Below are 23235 nucleotides of genomic sequence, written 5' to 3' on the forward strand. Positions count from 1 at the left end.
TCTATGAGAAACTGGCAGACTGTTTTCCACAACGGTGATACCATTTTAAATCCTCACTAGCAATTTATGAGAGTACTGGTTGCTCTACCTCTACCTCTACCACCAATCCTTGATATTGTTAGGTTTTAAAATTTTAAATATTCCAGTGGGCGTGTAGTGGTATCTCATTTAGTGGTTTTAATTTGCATTATCCTGACAACCAAAGATGCTGAGCAGTTTTTCGTATAGTTACTGGTGACTCATGCATATTCTGTTGTGAAGTGGCTACAAAATCTCTGTAAATACCAATTGGGTCCTTTTTATATCTACTGTTTCTCTCCTCCTAATGTTTATGTTTTTCCTCTATATTCCTGAGCATATGGAACAAATTTAAAGTAACTGTTATATAACTGTTATAATGTCTCTGTCTGCTAATTCCATTAACTCTGTTATTTTTGGATTTGTTTCTACTGATTGGTGTTTTTCCTGCTTATGGGCTGTATTTTTCTGCTTCTTTTCATGCCTGGTAATTTTTGTTCTGATGTCAGACATTGTGCATTTTTTGTTGTTGGCTGCTGGATTTTGTTGTATTCTTTTAAATAATTTTGGGCTTTGTTCTGGAAGGCAGGTAAGTACTTGGAATCTGTTTGACCCAGTTAAGTCTTGCTTTAAGCTTTGTTTGGACATGTCTAAGAGTAGTCTTTAAACAAATAGAGTAGTCTATAGACTAAAGCTATAAAGATATACTTCTGAGGACTCTACCAATGGCCCCCTTTATTATGAAATCTTTTCAGTCTGTCTTGTGGGACAAAAATCATTCCTAGTGCTGGGTGAGATCTGGGAATTGTTTGATTGTTTGGCACACTGCTTTTTGGTGGTTCTTTTTTTTTTAATCTTTTTTTAAAATTAATTAATTAATTTTTGGCTGCGTTGGGTCTTCATTGCTGTGCGTGGGCTTTCTCTAGTTGTGGCAAGCAGGGTCTACTTTTCTTTGCGGTGTGTGGGCTTCTCATTGCGGTGGCTTCTCTTGTTGCAGAGCACAGGCTCTAGGCATGTGGGCTTCAGTAGTTGTGGCATGAGGGCTCAGTAGTTGTGGCTTGCAGGCTCTAGAGTGCAGGCTCAGTAGTTGTGGTGCATGGGCTTAGTTGCTCCGCGGCATGTGGGATCCTCCCAGACCAGGGCTCGAACACGTGTCCATTGCACTGACAGGCAGACTCCACCACTGCACCACCAGGGAAGTCCCCTTTTTGGTGGTTCTTTACCCCACATTGTGGAGTGTGACTCCTTGTGGGCACAGACCAATACTCAACAAAAGATTCAAAAGGAGCTCCCTCCTCTTATGTGCTGTGCCCCACAAATTCTAAATACTTTTACCTTCTCATATTCTGATCTCTATTTCCTCAACTTAGTGAGATGGTGGGGCTCTGTTTGTGCTTTCCTCTCCCTATGCAGAGGCAGGAAACTAGGACTTATTTAATTCATTTCTATTCTATCAGAGGTCACAGTCGTGCACTCTCTGTTGTCCAGTGTCTGAAAGCATTGGTTGATATATTTTGTCTAGTTTTCTAGTTGTTTAATGTTGGAGGGTAAATTCAGTCACTGCTATTTCTTCAGCTAGAAGCAGAGGTTCATGTATGAATATCATTTATAAAATTGAGGACTGTAATAGGATTAAGAACTTTTAATTTTATAATTAAGGAAACAAAAGGAAAATTTATACTTATTATAGCCATCATTTCCTAAAAGAAAAGATATTTCATGGTAAAAAACTAAGAAATATATATTATCACTATGTAGGATAATCCTTTCTATTAAATAAGTTTTGTCCATGAGAAATTACATTATTAATTTTTCCCTCATTTTGTCACATGAGTAGAGTTTACTTATCAACCACTTGTAATCTGTTGGTGAGTGTTCAGAAAAGACTGATCCAGGCCATGCTATCCTTTTCTTATGCCCATACTATAGAAAAAAGTACTGAGATTCAGGTAAATTAATGCTAAAGTGATAAATGTTTAGCAATATAGCCAAGTCTAAGACTCAGATTTCCTGACTCCTAGTTTCCTTCTTTTCCTCCATCACAGTGAAGTTTTCCGTGTGTGTGAAGATAGTAAAATTGAGCTACTGAACACTTTAGACATTATCTTCCCACTGAGGTATAACATTTCATAAACACTTATCTTGGCCCTTTTTTACTATTCTTTAATCTGAGTTAAGTACAATTATTATTATGATAAAAATGTTATCTACTATTTGTGTGGCACTTTATACTGTTTATGCTGAGAGCATGTTATTTTTTTTTTAAACATCTTTATTGAAGTATAATTGCCTTACAATGGTGTGTTAGCTTCTGCTTTATAACAAAGTGAATCAGTTATACATATACAGTATGTTCCCATATCTCTTCCCTCTTGCATCTCCCTCCCCTCCCACCCTCCCCGTCCCACCCCTCTAGGTGGTCACAAGAGAGCGTGTTATTTTTTAGCTTCTAGAAAGTAAGTAGAAAATATGCTCAATGAAGCAATTAAAATAAGAGCCCCAAGATTTCATAAAATACTTAAACATATTCAGATATTTATTGAATTGATTGCATTTGAAAAATACCAAATTCAAGACCATTAATCTTAAAGAAAATAACTTACTAAACATATATTCTATTTAATAAATTAATGAGAAGGTACCTAAAGAGATGACTTTATCGGGGCTTCCCTGGTGGCACAGTGGTTGAGAATCTGCCTGCCAATGCAGGGGACACGGGTTCGAGCCCTGGTCTGGGAAGATCCCACATGCCGCAGAGCAACTAGGCCTGTGAGCCACAACCACTGAGCCTGCGTGTCTGGAGCCTGTGCTCCGCAGCAAGAGAGGCCGTGATAGTGAGAGGCCCGCGCACCGCAATGAAGAGTGGCCCCCACTTGCCGCAACTAGAGAAAGCCCTCGCACAGAAACCAAGACCCAACACAGCCAAAAATAAAATAATAAATAAATAAATAAAAATTAAAAAAAAATAATAATAATATAAAAAAAAAAAAGAGAGAGATGACTTTATCTTATAAAGAACTTGACACTTTTACTTGGATGTCTCCAGGCAATTAAGATTTACATTTTCTGAAGCTAATTCATTTTGCCCCTCAAAAATTTCTTTTCTACCACTTATCTCATTCAATTGCTCATTTCAGGAACTCACAATTTATACTTGATTCTTCCCTGTCCCTCAGCTTCTACAATCAAGTTGCCAAGTTTTATCAACTTTACATCCAAAATGTATATCAAATCTTTGTATTTTTCTTCACCTTCATTACAAACCACTAACATTTCTCACTCTTTTTGGACCTCAACGATTGTCTGGTTTCCTCACATCTATGTTGGTTCCTAGTCTTTACTCAGCAGACAAGGGGATCTTTAAAAAATTCAAATCTGTTCATGTGACTGACTTGTGGGAGAGACAAGGATGCTCACCAAACCCTCCATCTGCTCCCTGACATTTCTCAGCCTCCTAGAGTTAGGAAGGCTATGGGACTAGTTCTGGCCAATTGACTGTGGGCAGAAGTGACTTGTCAGTTTTAGGCAGAAGAAGAGAGAAACTAGAGTCTAACTCAACAAATGCCTTTCCTCTGCTGTGAAGTCTGTGCTGTGAGCACATTCCCGATGGTGAAGTTACAAGTCAGTCAAGTGGCTTTGGGGAGTGGCTTTGGGGAGAAGAGTCCCTATCAACCCGCAATAGACATATAGCATGAATGAAAAATAAACTTTTTTTCCTTAAGCCACTGGGATTTGGGGGTTACTACAGTATAATTCAGCCTATACTGCGTTCTCATTGGTTGTAGGATACAGTCCTGAATTACTAATGAAGCTTTGAATGATTCTTAACGCACCTGCCACTCTCCATCTTCATCACAGTTTGGTCATATTGGTTTTTCTCTTTTTGTTAAATGTTCTTTCCTCCTTAAGCTACTGCGTATCCTGGCAACTTTGAGGGTAACTGAGTGTCATCTTTTGTATACTGCCAGTCACTGATCATGCTAATGGATTGGGTTAATTATAGCATGTCAGTATATATTGGGTGGAATTTCTACTAAAGTGCATTTTTTGTAGCTGGTATAGAAGTGGCCTTGTTAGGCCATGAATTGACATAAATAGTCTTTAGGGGTAAATTGGAAACACAGTATTACATTCATTTTTAATGAAAAAAGAAACTAATTTGAGGTAATTTAAAAAGTCAACAACATCAAGAAAAAGTATTTGTTGGAAAGATATTTAGGTATCTCATGGAACCCCAAAATATCTGAATCTGTAGCCTGCTGGGATAGGAATTAAAAAATAAATCTTTATCCCAGGCAACAATTTTTTCTCTTCAGTCTCTAGTCTCTGATTTGCTCACCATACTGCTTTATTCTTTTCTATCAACTGGAATTATCTGCTTCTTTGTGTGCATGGGGGTAGATGGCTACCCCCAGTTCTCAAGCTGGATTTATCTTGGTTCTGGTCATATGGTAGAAGCTAATTAGCTGTCTCTGAACCTTTATTCCAAATTGCTAAGAAGAATATGTGTAGCCTAGTCAAGGTCAGTTGTGTGTGCATGGGGAGGGGTGGGGTGTGTGTATGGTGTGGTGAGCAGTTCTTAAAGAAATGGGATCATTGTGAAGTGAGCAGAGACCCTGAAGTTAGTTCCATTTATTTGAAATCTGGGAAGCAGTGTCAAGAGCAAATCAAGGAGTTGGTAGGTGAAATTCACCAAGTTTTATCTAGAAAAAATTTAAAAAATCTTAAAACCAGGAAGTTTATGTAAGAATCAAGAGAATTATTGATTAAAGATACGAACAGAGGATGAGAAAAATGACAGATTTTGCTTAATTTATAAAGGCTTGTTTTGACTGGCCAAATGCTTATGAAATTAATGAGTTATAATACACAAAATGGACAGCATTCAGGAAGCATTGGTTAGTTCCACCTCCCCTCTCACACTTCTCCAAGTTGAGTTTTTTTTAAAGGAAATGCATAAATGCTGGAAGGGTTTTTGGTTATATGAATAGTAAAAATGAAGGAGAGAATTAAAAGACTAAAATGTTTCAGAGTTTCCAAAACAGGAATTCAAGGAATTTCACAGGTAGCAAGAGTGTTGTGGAGATGAAGATGGGCCAGATGTCTTAGCCAGAGGGCTCCAAAAGGGGTGCACGCTCCCAAGGATAAAATGATGGAGTGCAGAAAGAAAATATTTAATTTCTGCTTATACTTATTCTTTATCTAAAAATTAAGAAGGAAATGAAACTTTGCTGATATTTCATATACAGATCAAAGCTGGTAGCCTAACTTGTATTGCACGTTAGACTAGAGCTACAATGTGTGGTACATGATAGAAAGGGAATATGCAGTATGGCTAATATCGTATACTTTGCAACCATACTCCCTGGGTTGAGTCTCATCTCTTATACAAACTATCTGTGTGACTTACATGAATTACTTAACCTCTCTGTGCCTCTTTTGCCTCACATGTGAAATAGGAATGAAAATAATATTTATCTCATAGAATTGTTCTGAAGATAAATGAGCTGATAGATGTAAAGTGTTTGGAAGAGTTGTTGATATACAGAAGCATGATATGAGTGTTAGGAACAACTATGAATCTGAGAGAAGAATGGGGTTCTAAACCATGGAGGAGCTGACAGTGGTGCCTTCCCTCTTCTGTTCAATTTCAGCCTTATGTAATGTATTACCATTCAGGTGAATTTTATCCAGTGGAATCATACGGATTGCATCATTTACTTTTAGTGAGAGTAGAAAGGCTTCTTGGTATCATTAATATATAGAAATAAGCAACAAACTATTCTTTTTTCATATAAACGTAGAATAAGAACTCTTGATTTTGGCTCTTAGTGACTCTAAGTTCTTTTCTTTCTCAAAATGGTAATTTCTAGGCTATTGTTTGTTATTCATATCCTATTTATTTGAGACATTTAAAGGCATTTCACTTAATGCAAGAAAATTGATCAGAAAAGCACTATTAGATTAATTGTATCAGGCATCAGCACTATGGTGGAATCTTTAATTTGGGGTCAAATTAAAGAATAGACATATCTTTGACTTGAAAAATAAAAACAGACCCCAAAGGTAGAATGTGTGCACATAATTGCTGTAATTATTAGGAGGCCCTGAATGGGTTGGATTGTTCAGATTGTTATGCTTGGTTGGGAACAAGAGGAGATAACTGAGAGAATCTTCATAGAGGCTGGTAAGATCAGCTCAAGGAGCCAATCATGTAATGAAACTTATGCATGTCAAACCCTCTGGGTGCCTATGCCATTGGTGGCATAAATGGGTAGGTGAGGAAGCATTTTATGTTCTGTAGAAAAGGCAAAAACTCAGCAGAACTGATATTGAGAATGTTTAAAAATGGTGGAAACTGTTTTCACATGGTTTCCTAAGATTAAGGACCAGGAAGACCATCCTGAGTTGTGGTCCCTGTGTGGCCCCCTTCCATTTTCCTTCACTATGCCCGGAGAGTCAGAATTTGGAGAAGAAAAATAGCCAAACTGAAGGATATGCTCAAATTATGTTATGGTTAATTTTGTGTGTCAACTTGACTGGTCCACAGGGTATATTGACAAGTAAAGGAAAGAAATGTAAGTCAAGCTTAAAAGGAATTCACATGTTTATAAAAACTGAACAACTGCATCTTAATTAAGACAGCCTACTCTTCAGAATCATCCCTTACATTTCTTTTTTTTTGTTTTTTGGGTTTTTATTTATTTATTTATTTATTTTTTATTTTTTTTAATCAGTCATCAATTTTATACACATCACTTTATACATGTCAATCCCAATCGCCCAATTCAGCACACCACCATCCCCACACCACTGCAGTTTTCCCCCCTTGGTGTCCATACGTTTCTTCTCTACATCTGTGTCTCAACTTCTGCCCTGCAACCCGGTTCATCTGTACCATTTTTCTAGGTTCCACATACATGAGTTAATATATGATATTTGTTTTTCTCTTTCTGGCTTACTTCACTCTGTATGACAGTCTCTAGATCCATCCATGTCTCAACAAATGACTCAATTTCGTTCCTTTTTATGGCTGAGTAATATTCCATTGTATATATATACCACAACTTCTTTATCCATTCGTCTGTTGATGGGCATTTAGGTTGCTTCCATGACCTGGCTATTGTAAATAGTGCTGCAATGAACATTCGGGTGCATGTGTCTTTTTTTTTTTTTAAAGGGAATGCTATTTATTTATTTATTTTTATTTTTTTTGGCTGTGTTGGGTCTTGGTTTCTGTGCGAGGGCTTTCTCTAGTTGTGGCGAGCGGGGGCCACTCTTCATCGCGGTGCGCGGGCCTCTCTTGTTGCGGAGCACAAGCTCCAGACGCGCAGGCTCAGTAGTTGTGGCTCACGGGCCTAGCTGCTCCGCGGCATGTGGGATCTTCCCAGACCAGGGCTTGAACCCGTGTCCCCTGCATTAGCAGGCAGATTCTCAACCACTGCGCCACCAGGGAAGCCCTGCATGTGTCTTTTTGAATTACGGTTTTCTCTGGGAATGTGCCCAGTAGTGGGATTGCTGGGTCATATGGTAATTCTATTTTTAGTTTTTTAAGGAACCTCCATACTGTTCTCCATAGTGGCTGTATCAATTTACATTCCCACCAACAGTGCAAGAGGGTTCCCTTTTCTCCACACCCTCTCCAGCATTTGTTGTTTGTAGATTTTCTGATGATGCCCATTCTAACTGGTATGAGGTGATAGCTCATTGTAGTTTTGATTTGCATTTCTCTAATAATTAGTGATGTTGAGCATCTTTTCATGTGCTTCGTGGCCGTCTGTATGTCTTCTTTGGAGAAATGTCTATTTAGGTCTTCTGCCCATTTTTGGATTGGGGTGTTTGTTTCTTTAATATTGAGCTGAATGAGCTGTTTATATATTTTGGAGATTAATCCTTTGTCCGTTGATTTGTTTGCAAATATTTTCTCCCATTGTGAGGGTTGTCTTTTCGTCTTGTTTATGGTTTCCTTTGCTGTGCAAAAGCTTTGAAGTTTCATTAGGTCCCATTTGTTTATTTTTGTTTTTATTTCCATTACTCTAGGAGGTGGATCAAAAAAGATCTTGCTGTGATTTATGTCAAAGAGTGTTCTTCCTATGTTTTCCTCTTAACAGTTTTATACTGTCCGGTCTTACATTTAGGTCTCTAATCCATTTTGAGTTTATTTTTGTGTATGGTGTTAGGAAGTATTCTAATTTCATTCTTTTACATGTAGCTGTCCAGTTTTCCCAGCACCACTTATTGAAGAGACTGTCTTCTCCATTGTATATCTTTGCCTCCTTTGTCATAGATTAGTTGACCATAGGTGCGTGGATTTATCTCTGGGCTTTCTATCTTGTTCCATTGATCTGTGTTTCTGTTTTTGTGCCAGTACCATATTGTCTTGATTACTGTAGCTTTGTAGTATAGTCTGAAGTCAGGGCGTCTGATTCCTCCAGCTCCGTTTTTTTCCCTCAAGACTGCTTTGGCTATTCGGGGTCTTTTGTGTCTCCATACACATTTTAAGATGATTTGTTCTAGCTCCGTAAAAAATGTCATTGGTAATTTGATAGGGATTGCATTGAATCTGTAGATTGCTTTGGGTAGTAGAGTCATTTTCACAATGTTGATTCTTCCAATCCAAGAACATGGTATATCTCTCCATCTGTTGGTATCATCTTTAATTTCTTTCATCAGTGTCTTATAGTTTTCTGCATACAGGTCTTTTGTCTCCCTAGGTAGGTTTATTCCTAGGTATTTTGTTCTTTTTGTTGCAATGGTAAATGGGAGTGTTTCCATAATTTCTCTTTCAGATTTTTCATCATTAGTGTATAGGAATGCAAGAGATCTCTGTGCATTAATTTTGTATCCTGCAACTTTACCAAATTCATTAATTAGCTCTAGCAGTTTTCTGGTAGCAGTTTTAGGATTCTCTATGTATAGTATCATGTCATCTGCAAACAGTGACAGTTTTACTTCTTCTTTTCCAATTTGTATTCCTTTTATTTCTTTTTCTTCTCTGATTGCCGTGGCTAGGACTTCCAGAACTATGTTGAATAATAGTGGTGAGAGTGGACATCCTTGTCTCGTTCCTGATCTTAGAGGAAATGCTTTCAGTTTTTCACTGTTGAGAATGATGTTTGCTGTGGGTTTGTCATATATGGCCTTTATTATGTTGAGGTAGGTTCCCTCTATGCCCACTTTCTGGAGAGTTTTTATCATAAATGGGTGTTGAATTTTGTCAAAATCTTTTTCTGCATCTATTGAGATGATCATATGGTTTTTATTCTTCAATTTGTTAATAGGGTGTATCCCATTGATTGATTTGCGTATATTGAAGAATCTTTGCATCCCTGGGATAAATCCCACTTGATCGTGGTGTATGGTCCTTTTAATGTGTTGTTGGATTCTGTTTGCTAGTATTTTGTTGAGGATTTTTGCATCTATATTCATCAGTGATATTGGTCTGTAATTTTCTTTTTTTGTAGTGTCTTTGTCTGGCTTTGGTATCAGGGTGATGGTGGCCTCATAGAATGAGTTTGAGAGTGTTCCTTCCTCTGCAATTTTTTGGAAGAGTTTGAGAAGGATAGATGTTAGCTCTTCTCTAAATGTTTGATAGAATTCACCTGTGAAGCCATCTGGTCCTGGACTTTTGTTTGTTGGAAGATTTTTAATCACAGTTTCAATTTCGTTACTTGTGATTGGTCTGTTCATATTTTCTGTTTCTTCCTGGTTCAGTCTTCGAAGGTTATACCTTTCTAACAATTTGTCCATTTCTTCCAGGTTGTCCATTTTATTGCCATAGAGTTGCTTGTAATAGTCTCTTAGGATGCTTTGTATTTCTGTGGTGTCTGTTGTAACTTCTTCTTTTTCATTTCTGATTTTATTGATTTGAGTCCTCTCCCTCTTTTTCTTGATGAGTCTGGCTAATGGCTTATCAATTTTGTTTATCTTCTCAAAGAACCAGCTTTTAGTCTTACTGGTCTTTGCTATTGTTTTCTTTGTTTTTATTTCATTTATTTCTGCTCTGATCTTTATGATTTCTTTCCTTCTGCTAACTTTGGGTTTTGTTTGTTCTTCTTTCTCTACTTTCTTTAGGTGTAAGGTTAGATTGTTTACTTGAGATGTTTCTTGTTTCTTGAGGTAGGCTTGTATAGCTATAAACTTCCCTCTTAGAACTGCTTTTGCTGCATCCCATAGGTTTTGGGTCGTTGTGTTTTCATTGTCATTTGTCTCTAGGTATTTTTTGATTTCCTCTTTGATTTCTTCAGTGATCTCTTGGTTATTTAGTAATGTATTGTTTAGCCTCCATGTGTTTGTGTTTTTTACGTTTTTTTCCCTGTAATTGATTTCTAATCTCATAGCGTTGTGGTCAGAAAAGATGCTTCATATGATTTCAATTTTCTTAAATTTACTGAGGCTTGATTTGTGACCCAAGATGTGATCTATCCTGGAGAATGTTTCATGCGCACTTGAGAAGAACGTGTAATCTGCTTTTTTTGGATGGAATGTCCCATAAATATCAATTAAATCTATCTGGTCTATTGTGTCATTTAAAGCTTCTGTTTCCTTATTTATTTTCATTTTGGATGATCTGTCCATTGGTGTAAGTGAGGTGTTAAAGTCCCCCACTATGATTGTGTTACTGTCAATTTCCTCTTTTATAGCTGTTAGCAGTTGCCTTATGTATTGAGGTGCTCCTATGTTGGGTGCATATATATTTATAATTGTTGTATCTTCTTCTTGGATTGATCCCTTGATCATTATGTAGTGTCCTTCCTTGTCTCTTGTAACATTCTGTATTTTAAAGTCTATTTTATCTGATATGAGTATAGCTACTCCAGCTTTCTTTTGATTTCCATTTGCATGGAATATCTTTTTCCATCCCCTCACTTTCAGTCTGTATGTGTCCCTACGTCTAAAGTGGGTCTCTTATCGCTTCTCGGCCTTTTGGCTAAGATCAAGTGTAAAGTGGGTCTCTTGTAGACAGCATATATATGGGTCTTGTTTTTGTATCCATTCAGCAAGCCTGTGTCTTTTGGTTGGAGTGTTTTATCCATTCACGTTTAAGGTAACTATCGCTATGTATGTTCCTATGACCATTTTCTTAATTGTTTTGGGTTTGTTTTGTAGGTCGTTTTCTTCTCTTGTGTTTCCTACTTAGAGAAGTTCCTTTAGCATTTGTTGTAGAGCTGGTTTGGTGGTGCTGAATTCCCTAGCTTTTGCTTGTCTGTAAAGCTTTTGATTTCTGCATCGAATCTGAATGAGATCCTTGCTGGGTAGAGTAATCTTGGTTGTAGGTCTTCCCTTTCATCACTTTAAGTATATCATGCCACTCCCTTCTGGCTTGTAGAGTTTCTGCTGAGAAATCAGCTGTTAACCTTATGGGAGTTCCCTTGTATATTATTTGTCATTTTTCCCTTATTGCTTTCAATAATTTTTCTTTGTCTTTAATTGTTTCCAATTTGATTACTTATCAGAACTTGTAATCAGAACGATTACAAGAGACAGAAGAGGCCGGGTGTGTGGCACCAATAAAACCGCACACACCCTGTACTTCTCTCTGCCTGTTGCTGGTTTGTGCATTTCCCCACCACACCTTCCGAGAGCAGTTTGTTTCCCGGAAGCAGCAGAAGAGAGGTCGGGAGAAGGAGATGCCTTATTGTTGTGAATGTGATGGACATGGTGGCACCACAGGGGACTGGAAACCAAGGCAAAGACTCCAGTGTCTGATGAACTTACTGGTTGAACTTACTGCTTACTGGTCTTTGGCAGATTATCAGCTTCTAAGAGTCTCTGTTTCTTCATCTGTAAAATTGGATCACGGTACCCACACTCATTGATTTAACAAATAATATAAAGATATAAATATGTACTCTGGTGTATTCTAGGTGCTGGAAATCAAGCAGTAAACAGAACAGTCTCTCCTCTTCGGATGTTACTAGTCTAACATGGGAAGACGAAAAACTCGGCAATGACATCTGTGTCAGGTGGTTATGATACTTAGAAGAAAAATAAAGCCGGGGTGAGGGGTAGGGGAGACAGTGTATGCATGTGGGGACGACTTTTCTTAAAAGTCAAGGAAGGCATCTTTGATAAGATGATACTTAAACAGAACCTGGAAGAAAATGAGGTGCCATATAGATGTCCAGGTACGGCAAAGACCAAGTCAAAGGTGCTGGAGTGGGAGAGTGCTTGGCAAGTTCAAGGAGCATGAAGAAGCTCTGTGTGGCTGGAGGGGTGGGAAAGTGGGGCTCAAGGAGAAGAGAGCAGAGAGGGTGTGTGTGTGTGCGCGTGCGCAGGGGCTGGTTGGATCGTGCAGCCTTGCAGGGTTACTCTAAGTGAGATGGGAAACAACTGGTGGCCTGGAGCAGAGAAATGACCTGATGTACGTTTTAGAAGGACCACTCTGGTTGTTCAGTGGAAAGTAGATTTTAAGACTGTAAACTCGGTGCTCTGTGACGACCTAGATGGGTGGGATGGGGGGGAGGAGGGAGGTCCAAGAGGGAGGGGATATATGTATACCTATAGCTGATTCACTTCATTGTACAGCAGAAACTAACACAACATTGTAAAGCAATTATACTCCAATAAAAAAAACAACAACACTGTAAGTGGAGAAGCCAAAAGACCAGGTCGGAAGTGATTGCATCTCCAGGTGAGAGAGGAAGAGAGCTTGGATTTCAGCAGTGGTCATGGTGATAAGTGACCGTCAGAATCTGGAAATATTCTGTAGGTAGAACCTGTAGGATGAGCTAATATGCGGAGTGGGTTGGGTGAATAGTGAGACACAAAGAGACACCTTGAGATTTTGTCCTGAGATTGGGATTGACACATACACACTACTGTGTATAAAATAGGTAACTAATAAGGACCTACTGTATAGCACAGGGAACTCTACTCCATACTCTGTAATGGCCTGTACGGGAAAAGAATCTAAAAAAGAGCAGATATATATATCTGTATAACTGATTCACTTTGCTGTACACCTGAAACTAACACAACATTGTAAATCAACTCTACTCCAATAAAAATTTAAGAAAAAAGAAACAACACTTTTGCAATTAAAAAAAAGATTTTGTCCTGAACGATGGGTAAACTGGAGTTGTCACATATTGAAATGGAGAACTGGGTGAAAGGAGAACCCTTTGGTTGTGGGGTGCAGGAACCAAGAATTTGGCTTCAGGCGCATTAAGCAGCAGTTGTCTGTTGGGTACCCAAGTGGAGGTGATGGGTAGACAGAGGCGTGTGAGCATCCGGGGCCCTGGGAGAGGCCGGGGCTGGGATACGATCATCAGTGTGTAGTTCATTAAAAATCTTGGGGCTGCATGAGATCATCAAGGGAGTGACTGAGGACGGAGAAGAGGAGTGGGTGGGACATTCCAAGGTTTAAAAGTCAGAAAAGTGAGACAGAACCAGCATGAGAATCAAGAGAGCCTGCTTAAGACGGGACATAGTACAGAGTGGGGGCTCAGTAAATAACGGCCACTGCCATCACCATGACCATCGGTATTTTCATGGTTAGAGTACGGAGAAGTGAAGTTTGAAACCAAAATAGCAAGAGTTCAGGAGGACGCACTTCATCTGCTTTTTCCTCTTTTCCTTCCCTTTCCTATGGTTGTGCATCAACCGTGGTCTCAGACTTCCAGCTACTTAATAAAAATAAAACAAAACCATAAAAAACTTCCGGGCACCTTACAAGCCCACAACTCAGTTCAAAATATTCAAGAAGAGCTGAGGTCTTTGGGTTGTTGGTAGGGTGAGTCATCACTGAACAGAGTCAGGGAACTGGATGTGACTTTCTCCTCTTACCAACTCACTATATGACCTCAGGCAAGTCCGTCCCTGCCTCAGTCCTGGAGGAGGATAGAGACTTCCATTCAGGGGAGAATACTGATTAGCTCATCAAGTTTCCTACTTGGATGGCATCTCTGCCATTTGCTTTTCTCGTCTCCAAAGCATATAGATCCTATCCTCAATTATTAAAGCAAGATAACAGTGCTTTTGATTTCCCTCTGAGAATCTAACCTCAAATTGTCGGCTGTTCAGTACTTACAAAGTCTGGGAGAGGTGTGCCCTTTAGGAGTGACCATCCAAGGTCCCCCGCCCCATGCACCCCTGTAGGCATTCTGAGGCAGATGCCTCTCACTGGTCTACCAGAAGGCCAATTACTTGAACCATATTAGTTTATTTCCTTGTATAATGATCTTCACTGAATTGCATTTTAGGAATCATGCCCTTGGCTTTAATTAAACATCCTTGAAACAGTCATGCAAAGTTCACTGCTGCATTTGCACAAGAACTACTGTTCCAGACACGACCTATACGATTCTGGAAAAGACTTCCTGAGTGTTTTTGTGAAGTACAAGTCTGCAGGATATTAATAAAAATTTCATTATGGGAAAAGTTGAGTGAGTTTGGAAAAAAACCCAGGTGTCTTTCTTAAAGGTTAACTAAGAGGCTTTACTAACAAAAAGTACAGTGGATCCTTAGAAAGAGGATAAACTGTGCAAGATTTCCCATTTTGTCGACCCTAGAATCCTGTTTTGGTGGTGCAGCTCTTGGGATCAGTGCTCTGTGCACCCAGCAGAAGAGGCTCTGAATGCTTCGGGCTCAGTTAGTCAAGCACCGTGAGCTGCAACAGGGAACATACAGACAGGAGGCCAGGTAAGCAAGTGACAGGGGAGCCTGCAGGGGGATGAGCAGCGAGTGGGCAGCTGGCTCTTCCGTGCACAGCGATCCTGGGTGCCTGGGGTCCCAAGAGGCTTTGCAACGTCCTGGCTGCATCAGCTATTAACTTTGCTATTCATGGAGTTAGGGGTCCTAGTCTCAAATATATCCCTCAGTCACCCTCCTGTACAACAACACACAAAGTTAAAATATTTTAAAAAATAATTCATTGTTAGGAAAAGGACACAGAGACATGTGCTGTGTTTACAGTTTCATGGGCGAGATGGCGAGGAATGCCACTCGCTCCGACAGCTCACTACCTAGGAAGACCACTGAGAGTCTCTCCCCTCCTCTCCCGCAGCTGGAGTCTCTCTCTTTCACTTCCTAACGTGTACACCCCGTCAACCCTCAAATTTCAGCCTCCGAAGCTCCGAGAAAGCCCCTTGGGGAATACTCTGCTCCTCCCTTTCACTGGGCAGAGCGACCAGCACAGGTGTGTGTGCAGACTGCCTGCCCTCCTATCCATGCAAGGTGCATTATTTAGAGGCTAATGATTTCATTTTAAAGTGGGAAGTGGAATATGTTTCGCTAAAGCTTCCAAAGTGAGGGAGGAAGGAGGGAGGAAGAGGGTAGGTCAATGGGTAAATATGATTGCCTGATGGTCTGGGTCCAGCCATCTTCCTAAGGCTGTGTCTTTAACTGGGAGGTACAGCAAGATGATCGATAGATATCACAAGCAACCTTAGGAGAACCACACCGGCCAGCCCGGATCAGCAGAGTCTGTGTGGTGAGATTTAAGGGGGTGCTTAGTTGGCCCTCCAGCTGTAAGTGTTTGCCAGATGACTTGTAACTTCACCACTGGAGCTAAATTCCTTTGACTCTTAGGGCTCTTTCTGCATTCAAGAGCCCTTGGAAATGAGAAATCCCTGAAATGGGTTGTCCCCTGCTGTCAGCCAACCCTGACGCTCAGGAGTAGAGTTGGGGTAACGGGACGCCGTGTACCCGGGGTCCTTCCTGGGCGTGTGTAACTCTGAGGCTAAGACAGTGAGACTGGCAGTTTAAGAAGAACCTCCAGGACCATGTCACCTACTGGCAGGCGGAGTAAGGACCCTGCAAGGTGGACAGACATACCTCTTCTCTTATCATTTGAGGGTTTGAGAGAAGAGGCACCGGGAGTTTAGCCTGAGCCCTTCCCACAGGTCTAGAGGTGGGAAGAGAGAGGGATGGGCTTTGACCCTGGGCGGCTCCTCCCTCCAGGCCAAGACCCTGGAGGAGGTTTAGTTTGTATCTTCAGAGGGGATGGGGTGCCCAGGCAGGTGACTGAAGACTTTATCTCCGAAGGAGCCAGCATTAGAGAGCTGAACAGCCCCAGACCCCGCAGGCCGGGAGAGCTTCTGGGCATCCTTCCGTGGGGTCCCATCACCTCCCTGCTGGAGGCAGACTGGGTACCAGGACCCTGCGGTGAAGCCGACTGGGGAGCAGCTTCCTCCAGCCTCTCCAAGCACAGACGTCAGCGGCGAGGCTCAGACTTGGTGGCTGTGCTCTGTCTCTGCACAGGCTTGGGTACGCGCAGCGGGGGACCCACGCAGGGGACCGGGGTGGGGAAGCACACAGGAGGCAAGTGCAGAGTGGCGGCAAGTGGCGGTGGTGATGCTGGGGCAGTGCGAGCGGACAGCGGCTCTCCTGGAGGCTCCACCCCTCGGCGGGCTGGCGTGGGACCTGGGAACGGACAGTCCACGTGGAGGGGCAGCTACTCAGGGCCGCCCTGCCGGGGGAGCGGGCGGTGCTGTCAGGCGGGGGCTGCCTTCAGGGTGGAGTTGTAGCAGAGAAGTGGGGTCACCCCTCTTGGAAGCTTTGAGAATGCGTATGAGGAGGGAGCTGCGAACGGAATCCGGAAAAGGTAAGGAGTGCCAGCTTGGTGGAGTTGGGTGCTGGCAGGACTCACCTTGGAGTCGTGGGAGCGTTCCCAGGAACATCCAGGGGATCACCACCGGGGCCCCAGTGGTCCCACAGGCCTCCTGAGGCTGGCTGTGCTGTGCTGAAGCCCATATCAAGGGCCCTGGGGATGGCAGCAGAGGCCAGCATGGTTGAGGGTCCCCCGCACCCACCTCATCTCTGCAGGGACCACAGAACTGCACGCACAGTGGGTGTTCTTCACCTGCTCACAAAAGAGCCGGGTCATTGCATGCAGCAGGAAAGGCTTGACGGGGGGTGACGGGAGGAAGGGCAGGAGCAGAGATTCTCCACCTTGATGGTTTTGTTCAAGGCCAGCCCAGAAGCAGCTGACGTTGGCTTCATTTATCCAAAGGGCACGGCGAGTGACCCTCTACAACCCAGGGATCCTGAAATATTTAGAAGCTCTAATGTTTGGGTGGGAAGAGAACCTCTTTTGGATGAGAAGCTCAATTATTCAGGAAGGGAGAGCTCCCGTTGTCTGGGGCGTAGGGGGAGCACCTTCCTGCTGCGTTGGCGGGGTGTCGGGCGCGGGGCACCCTGCCTGGGACACTTGCCCTGCTCTGTGGGTGAGGCCTCTCCCACAGTGCTGGGCTCTGGGGGACTTCTCTCGTGGCCAAACTCTTCGGGAAAGTGACACAACGGCCTATTTCTTCCAGCAGCACCTCTGATTCAGCCTAGGGTATGGTTCGAGGTTGCATCTCTTGTAAACCCCCCTTCAGCTGCTGTCAAGGGCTGGCACCGGAGTTCTTGAATTTAGGCTGATGTGGGTCCTGCTAGAGCCTGCTGTCATCTGCACCTGTCAACAAATGTGTATGCAGGTGTGGACCAGCTGGATCTCTCTCCTTCTCTGGGAAGCGTGGTTTTCAGCAGCGTCAGGCTGGGAAGACAGACATTTCATGAACCCTGAAGTCCTGTGCAGGCAGTTGTCACACAGTGTTCCACCAGCGGCCCACGGCCGGCACAGAACACTGCAAAGCTCCATCTAGCACAAGTGACCACGGGGAACGGGTTGAGAATCCTGCTGCCTTGTACACGTCTCCTAAGGGAAGAACATCAAGAAAGATGAGCTCGCCGCGGAATTGGCGAACTGTGTGGAAGGGGCGGGATCTGTAGAGCTCAGCAGCGGCGAGCTCCTGTCATGGCTTGGCCAGTTCGGGTCTCCCCCTGTCACTTATGAGGGTGCGGCGATGTTTTCCCAGATGCGGTCCCCGTGTACAAAACAAAGAATCGCTTTGCACAAAGCCAGAAGGGATACATTGAAAGAATTATCAGAAGAGAATAATACATAGGAAATGTTTGTGCTCGCATGCAAGGAAACTTTGTGGGGTATCTGTGGCTGCCAAAGTGACATCTGGCAGGATTAACTGGATCACCAGAGCCAAACAACGAGGACTGGGAAGGCAGCAATAACTGTGAGGCCTGGGCCCATGTGGGGGCAAGATTTTGAGAATGACCACTTAGGTGACAAAATGGGATTCCCACGAACCGCAGCTCTGGTTAGTTTCTGGTCTGGAGCCAGATCCTCTCTCTGATGCAGACGTGGGAGGACGGAGCGGCAAGAGCTGCCCAGCTGCTCATCTGGGAACTCATCCTCCAAGGGACTCTGTCCCTCGTTCTCCTCCCGTACCTGGAGGCGGCAGTCAGCGGGCAGCACCTCTCACAGCACCCCCACGTACACCTGCTCAGACCACCTGCTCAGAGCTACTCTTTTGCCCAGCCCAGCATACCTGTTCCACCTGTCTGAAGACCCGCCGCACGTTTCCTCGAAGCACACCCCAGAGCTCTTCGTCACTCCAGCCACGCCTCAGCAACTCCTCTATCAGTACCGGGTATATGGACACGTCCTCCAGCCCCTGTGGGAACCTGTGTGGCCGCCAGCCAGCCAGCTATTGGGCCTCAGACCTGTTCCCTGGTCCTGAGTCAGAACCAAAGCCCTATGTGTCCAGGGTCCACTGAACCCCAGCCCTGGTCAGATATGGAAAATGGAGACTTGGAGAGAGTAAATGATTCACTCCTGCTCTTCATCCTTCAGAGGAAGGCCCCAAAAGCGCCTCGACTATTCGTCAAAACTCATTGACTTGTACTGTTAAGATCTCTATGCCTTTCACTGAATGCAATTTTTGCCTCCATTTATAAAGAGAAGAAAAGCTTTTTAAGAACTGGGTTGACCCCCCTGCATGCACAGACCCAGCTGCAGGCAGAGAAGATGGTCAGCCCAGCCCAGACCTTGCGAAGAGTCTGCTCAGAGGCCGTGGGTCTGCTGGCACTGGATGGGCGCAGATGCTGGGCAGATGAGCTCTGTGTGGTGTTTTAGACAAATATGATGACTTAGAGTAGGGCCAAACAGACAGGAGAGCCCAGGAAGCAGACCCTGGGAGAGGGGAGATACCAGTTGGGCCAGCACACCTGAGGCTATGGTCAAGGCCATGAGGACCACAGTGTGGTGGGCACGGTGGCTGTGAAAGCCCCACTGCTGCCCAGCCAGCCCGAGACAAGCCATGGGGAAGCACTCACCGGCCAGCCCCGTCATAATCTCCGCCAATCCCGATGAACTTGCATCCAGTGACTGCCCTGATGTGGTCGAAGTGATCTGAAGAATGGGAAGTCAGCAGTGTGGGGCTTCCAGGGCAGGGGTGGGGGTGATGACTGGCCTCTGTTGATTCCCCTTTTTGCAGCCTGTAGGCCAAACAGTCCAGTTCCTTCGTGGCCTGGCACCGAGAGTACCAACTAGAGGGCCCTGAGGTTTGATCTGAAGTGATCCCAGCTGGCTCTAGACTGGACTTCAGATTTGGAGTGGACCCCAGAGCCCCCTGTTTGGGCCATTTCCCACCCACGATTCACCCTGCCTCCCAGTCTCCTTGAGAACCTGTGGGGGCTCCTTTCCCCGGGTGTGGAGGATGAGAGAGGAACAAGAGTACAACTGATGAAGACCCCAGAGACCTAAGGAGCTGTCCAGTCCCTTGGCCAGAGGTAGGGGCAGTGCGCTTTAGGAGCCCCTGCAGAGGCACCGATGGGCAGCACCCGGGCTCTGTGTCTGACAGCCTCCCTGATACCCATCAGTACCGCAGTTTTGATTCCGTGGCTCCAGTTCCACATGGCACCAAGGTGCTGTGTACCGTCCATTATTGGGTTTTTGGGAGCTGTACCTATTGCCAACAGGTGGGTCAAACCACTGGGGCTCTTCTGAAGTCCTCCCCAAGTTTGGACCCAGCTTCAGCTCCAAATCAGAGTTTTCAGAGAGCCCAGGGTGAGGCTCACCGGCCACAGTAGGCACGTTGGCTAACGGGTTGCACTGCAGCACCCGCACGGACAAGGGCACCATCACGATGCCACCGTTCTTCTTCTGCAGGGGCGGACCGGTGGACAGTCAGCTTGGCCCCCAGCACAGCCACCTGCCTGTTCACTCTCTCGGCCCCTGTGAGGAAGGTGTTGAGGTCAGAGTCGTCTCCTCTCTGGGTTTGTGTGAATGGAGGAGCCGCAGCCCTGGTCTGGGTGGTGTCTTGGCCCTGGGTTTCCGGGTTTGGTGGAGTATCTTACCACCTAGACCCCCACCTAGGGCTCAAGAGTTCAGGGGCTGTGGACCGTGGGTTTTGGGGGCAGAAGATATTTAACCTGGGGTTTGAGGAAATTGAGGGAGAAGAGGCTCAGGTTCAAGGGCTCCCGGTTTGAACCTCTTGCTTTAGGTTTGAGGGCCAGGGCAGTCTCTCACCAGAAGCTGCAGGATATCATCAGGATCATTCCGAGTGTTCTTGCACACACCCCGGGCAGCTGAGTGGGAGAAGATGACAGGTGCCTGTGACACTTCTAGGGCTCGCCGTGCCACAGCATCGAGACATGGGACAAGTCCACCATCATGCCCAGGCGGTTCATTTCTGCCACCACCTTCTGCAGGGACAGGATGGGGAGAGGGCATCAGGGCTGCATTTACCTTGTGTGCATTTATCTGTAGGGAACAGGCGGGGCTGTACATTCATGTGGGGCAGGGTATGGAACCCGGGTCCTTACCTCGCCCAAGCCGGTCAGCCGACTGACATTGCTGTAGAAGGGGTGGATACCCTTTGCTGAGCTCTGTGCCCTGCAGGATGGCCAGGAGGCAGTCTGACTGGTGGCCATGACTTGGCTACAAGAGCCTAGAAAGAGGTTCTGTCGAACCGTCTACACCTGCAACTCCCTGGTGCAAGAGGAGGGACCCAAACTGGGCTGTGCCTGGCAGTAGGAGGGCCCTTCTGGGGATTCAGTCTTGTTCTGCGAACCTCCATTCCCCTCCCCACCCCAGGTTCAGGGCGGATCCCAGGGGTAAACTTGCTTTGGGCCGCAGCGTGATCTTGGGCAGATCCCTGCCTCACTGGGCCCTTACCATCTGCACTGCGCTCACCAGGGCGTGTTGCAGGTGTGGGTGAGTGTCACGTAGCGCACACCCAGCGCATAGAAGGTACGCAAGATGGAGAGGCTACTGTCCAGTGAGTGGCCGCCCTCCACACCAGTGAGGCAAGCCAACTTCCGGGTATTGTTGAGAGCTGGGGGCAGGTAGGTCAGATGATCATTTTCAGAGGCAGGGGTAGCTTACTGAAGTCCCTAGCACCTACCACCACCAGTCTGTTTACCTTTTTTGGGTCGTGCCGCGCAGCATGAGGGCTCTTAGTTCCCCCACCGGGGATCAAACCCGAGCCCCCCTGCAGTGGAAGCGTAGAGTCTTAACCTCTGGACTACCAGCCAAGTCCCCCGTCTACCTTTAAGTGAGGTCACAAGCTCCAGCTCAGAATAAGAGGCACACATGAGGCAGATGAGGTCAATTTGATCCAGGGTGAGGCGCACAGCATCCCGTTCGTGGGTCTGGCATGGGACGTAGGCTGACCAGAACTGAGGGAAGGCCAGGGCTTGGTTTGGGCTTTGGAACTCCTTGGGCTTCTCATAGCCTCCTCAGCTGGCACAGCACTCGCTGTGCCCAGAAGTCACATGGAATGCGTTGCTTTTTCTGTGGTACTTGGATGCCCGTCAGGTTGGCTCACTGTGACCCCTGTAGCCCCCAGCATCCATGGCATGGCACTTTCTAGGCCACTATGGTAACTTAGTTCCAGTGTGACTCACCTGTGGTCTCTGAGGCCCCCAAACTGCCCCACAGTCCCCAGCAGCCATGGTGGCACCTTGCGTGTCCCTTTGGTACCTGGGCACCCACGAGACCGTCTTTCAGCCTGTCCAAGCTGGTCTGGCCATGGCTGAAATTGCACAGATTAACATCCTGGAGCCCATTGCGGTAAAACTGCCTCAGGACCAGGGGCATGTCATTGTGGCTGGAGGGAGGTCAAGGCAAATGGGTGGGCTCCTTAGGTCTTGGGATCAGGCAGGACACGTTGCCTGGCCTGGGCCAGCCGGGGGGTCCCCCACCTCACACTGTCACACAGACTATACTAGGAGCAGCTGAGGCCTGGGCTGAGGGGTTCCCACCAGGGAGGGGATGACAGAGAAGGGGAAGGGCATCCATAGATGATGGAGAGGACGTCCAGGGGTGGTGTGAGGGAGCCTCCCCCACTAGCTCTGCATGCTCCGGACCTCCTCCCCTGCCCAGGGCCAGGCTAGGCCCCCACCGGCCCCCACCAGCCCACACACTGCAGCCCCCCCCCCGCCCCCCGTCCACAAACGGGAAGTCCCGCCTCAGGGCCCGCGTGCGCTCCCGCGGACTCGGGGTGCTGGAGGTGCCCGGCGTGGTCTGGACGCGGGTTCCCGGCCGCAGCAGCAGACGCAGCAGCAGCAGCAGCAGACACAGCAGAGGCCGCTGGCTGAGTGCGCGGGGACCTTCGAGGCCCCCGGGCCGCAAGCTGCGCAGGGCCAGGCAGGTGGGCAGAGGCAGGTGTGAGAGGGGCGGGCGATGGGGTTGTGCCCGTCCACACAGGCCACCCAGCGGCGCGGCCTCGCGAGGGGGGCGGGGTGAGGGAGGGGATACAGAGTCACAGGGCCCTGCGAGCCGTGTGCGGAGAGCCGCGATCCGCGAAGCCCGGCAGCCCCGGGGCGGCACTGCCCTCCCGCCCCCTGCTCAGAGGCAGCTCCCGCGGGCTAAGCTGGCCTCTGCTGAGAGCCCACTCGCCTCCCGTCGTGGCTTCCCTCCGCCCCTGCGCCTCTTCCCACTCCCACTGCTCCGAGGGGGTGCCCTAGGCTGCTCTCCCCCGCCTCTAACCTTCCTGGCCAAGCTGGGCCGCTTCTCTCAGAGGGCCACCTTCAGCCCGAGGCCTCCCGGGAGCACACCGCGTCCCCATCTGCCTGCAGCCGGCCCCGCCCACTCCGAGGGCTGCGTGCCAGTGTCTCTGCGGCCATAGGTGCTCTGGGCTCCTGGTTTCCCGGTACGGGGCCATGTGGGCTGGTGTGGGGGAAGAGAGAGTTTCTGGAAATGGGGGGGAACCTTGTGAGCTCTGGATTCAGGAAGGGGCCCTCTGCCCCCGACCTTCTCTCTCCACCTACTTGACTCCCCAACCTGCATGACCATTCTCTGGGGACTTCAACCAGCACCCGGGAACTCTCAGGAACCGCCCCCCCCCCCCACTTCTGTCAGCCAGCCTCAGGAAAGAGTGCCCTCAGGAGCTGCTAGACCTCCCCAGGGCCTGAAGAGAGGGACTTTTGGGA

The 23235-nt window shown here is 46.2% G+C and overlaps 1 pseudogene; it reads right to left on the minus strand.

The window, feature by feature from the left end:
* Positions 1 to 14213: 14213 nt before the first annotated feature.
* Positions 14214 to 22967, minus strand: LOC132369746 (dipeptidase 2-like; annotated as a pseudogene).
* Between the last annotated feature and the right edge of the window lie 268 nt (positions 22968 to 23235).

Source organism: Balaenoptera ricei, chromosome 8 (genome assembly GCF_028023285.1).
Source record: "Balaenoptera ricei isolate mBalRic1 chromosome 8, mBalRic1.hap2, whole genome shotgun sequence".
NCBI lineage: Eukaryota > Metazoa > Chordata > Mammalia > Artiodactyla > Balaenopteridae > Balaenoptera > Balaenoptera ricei.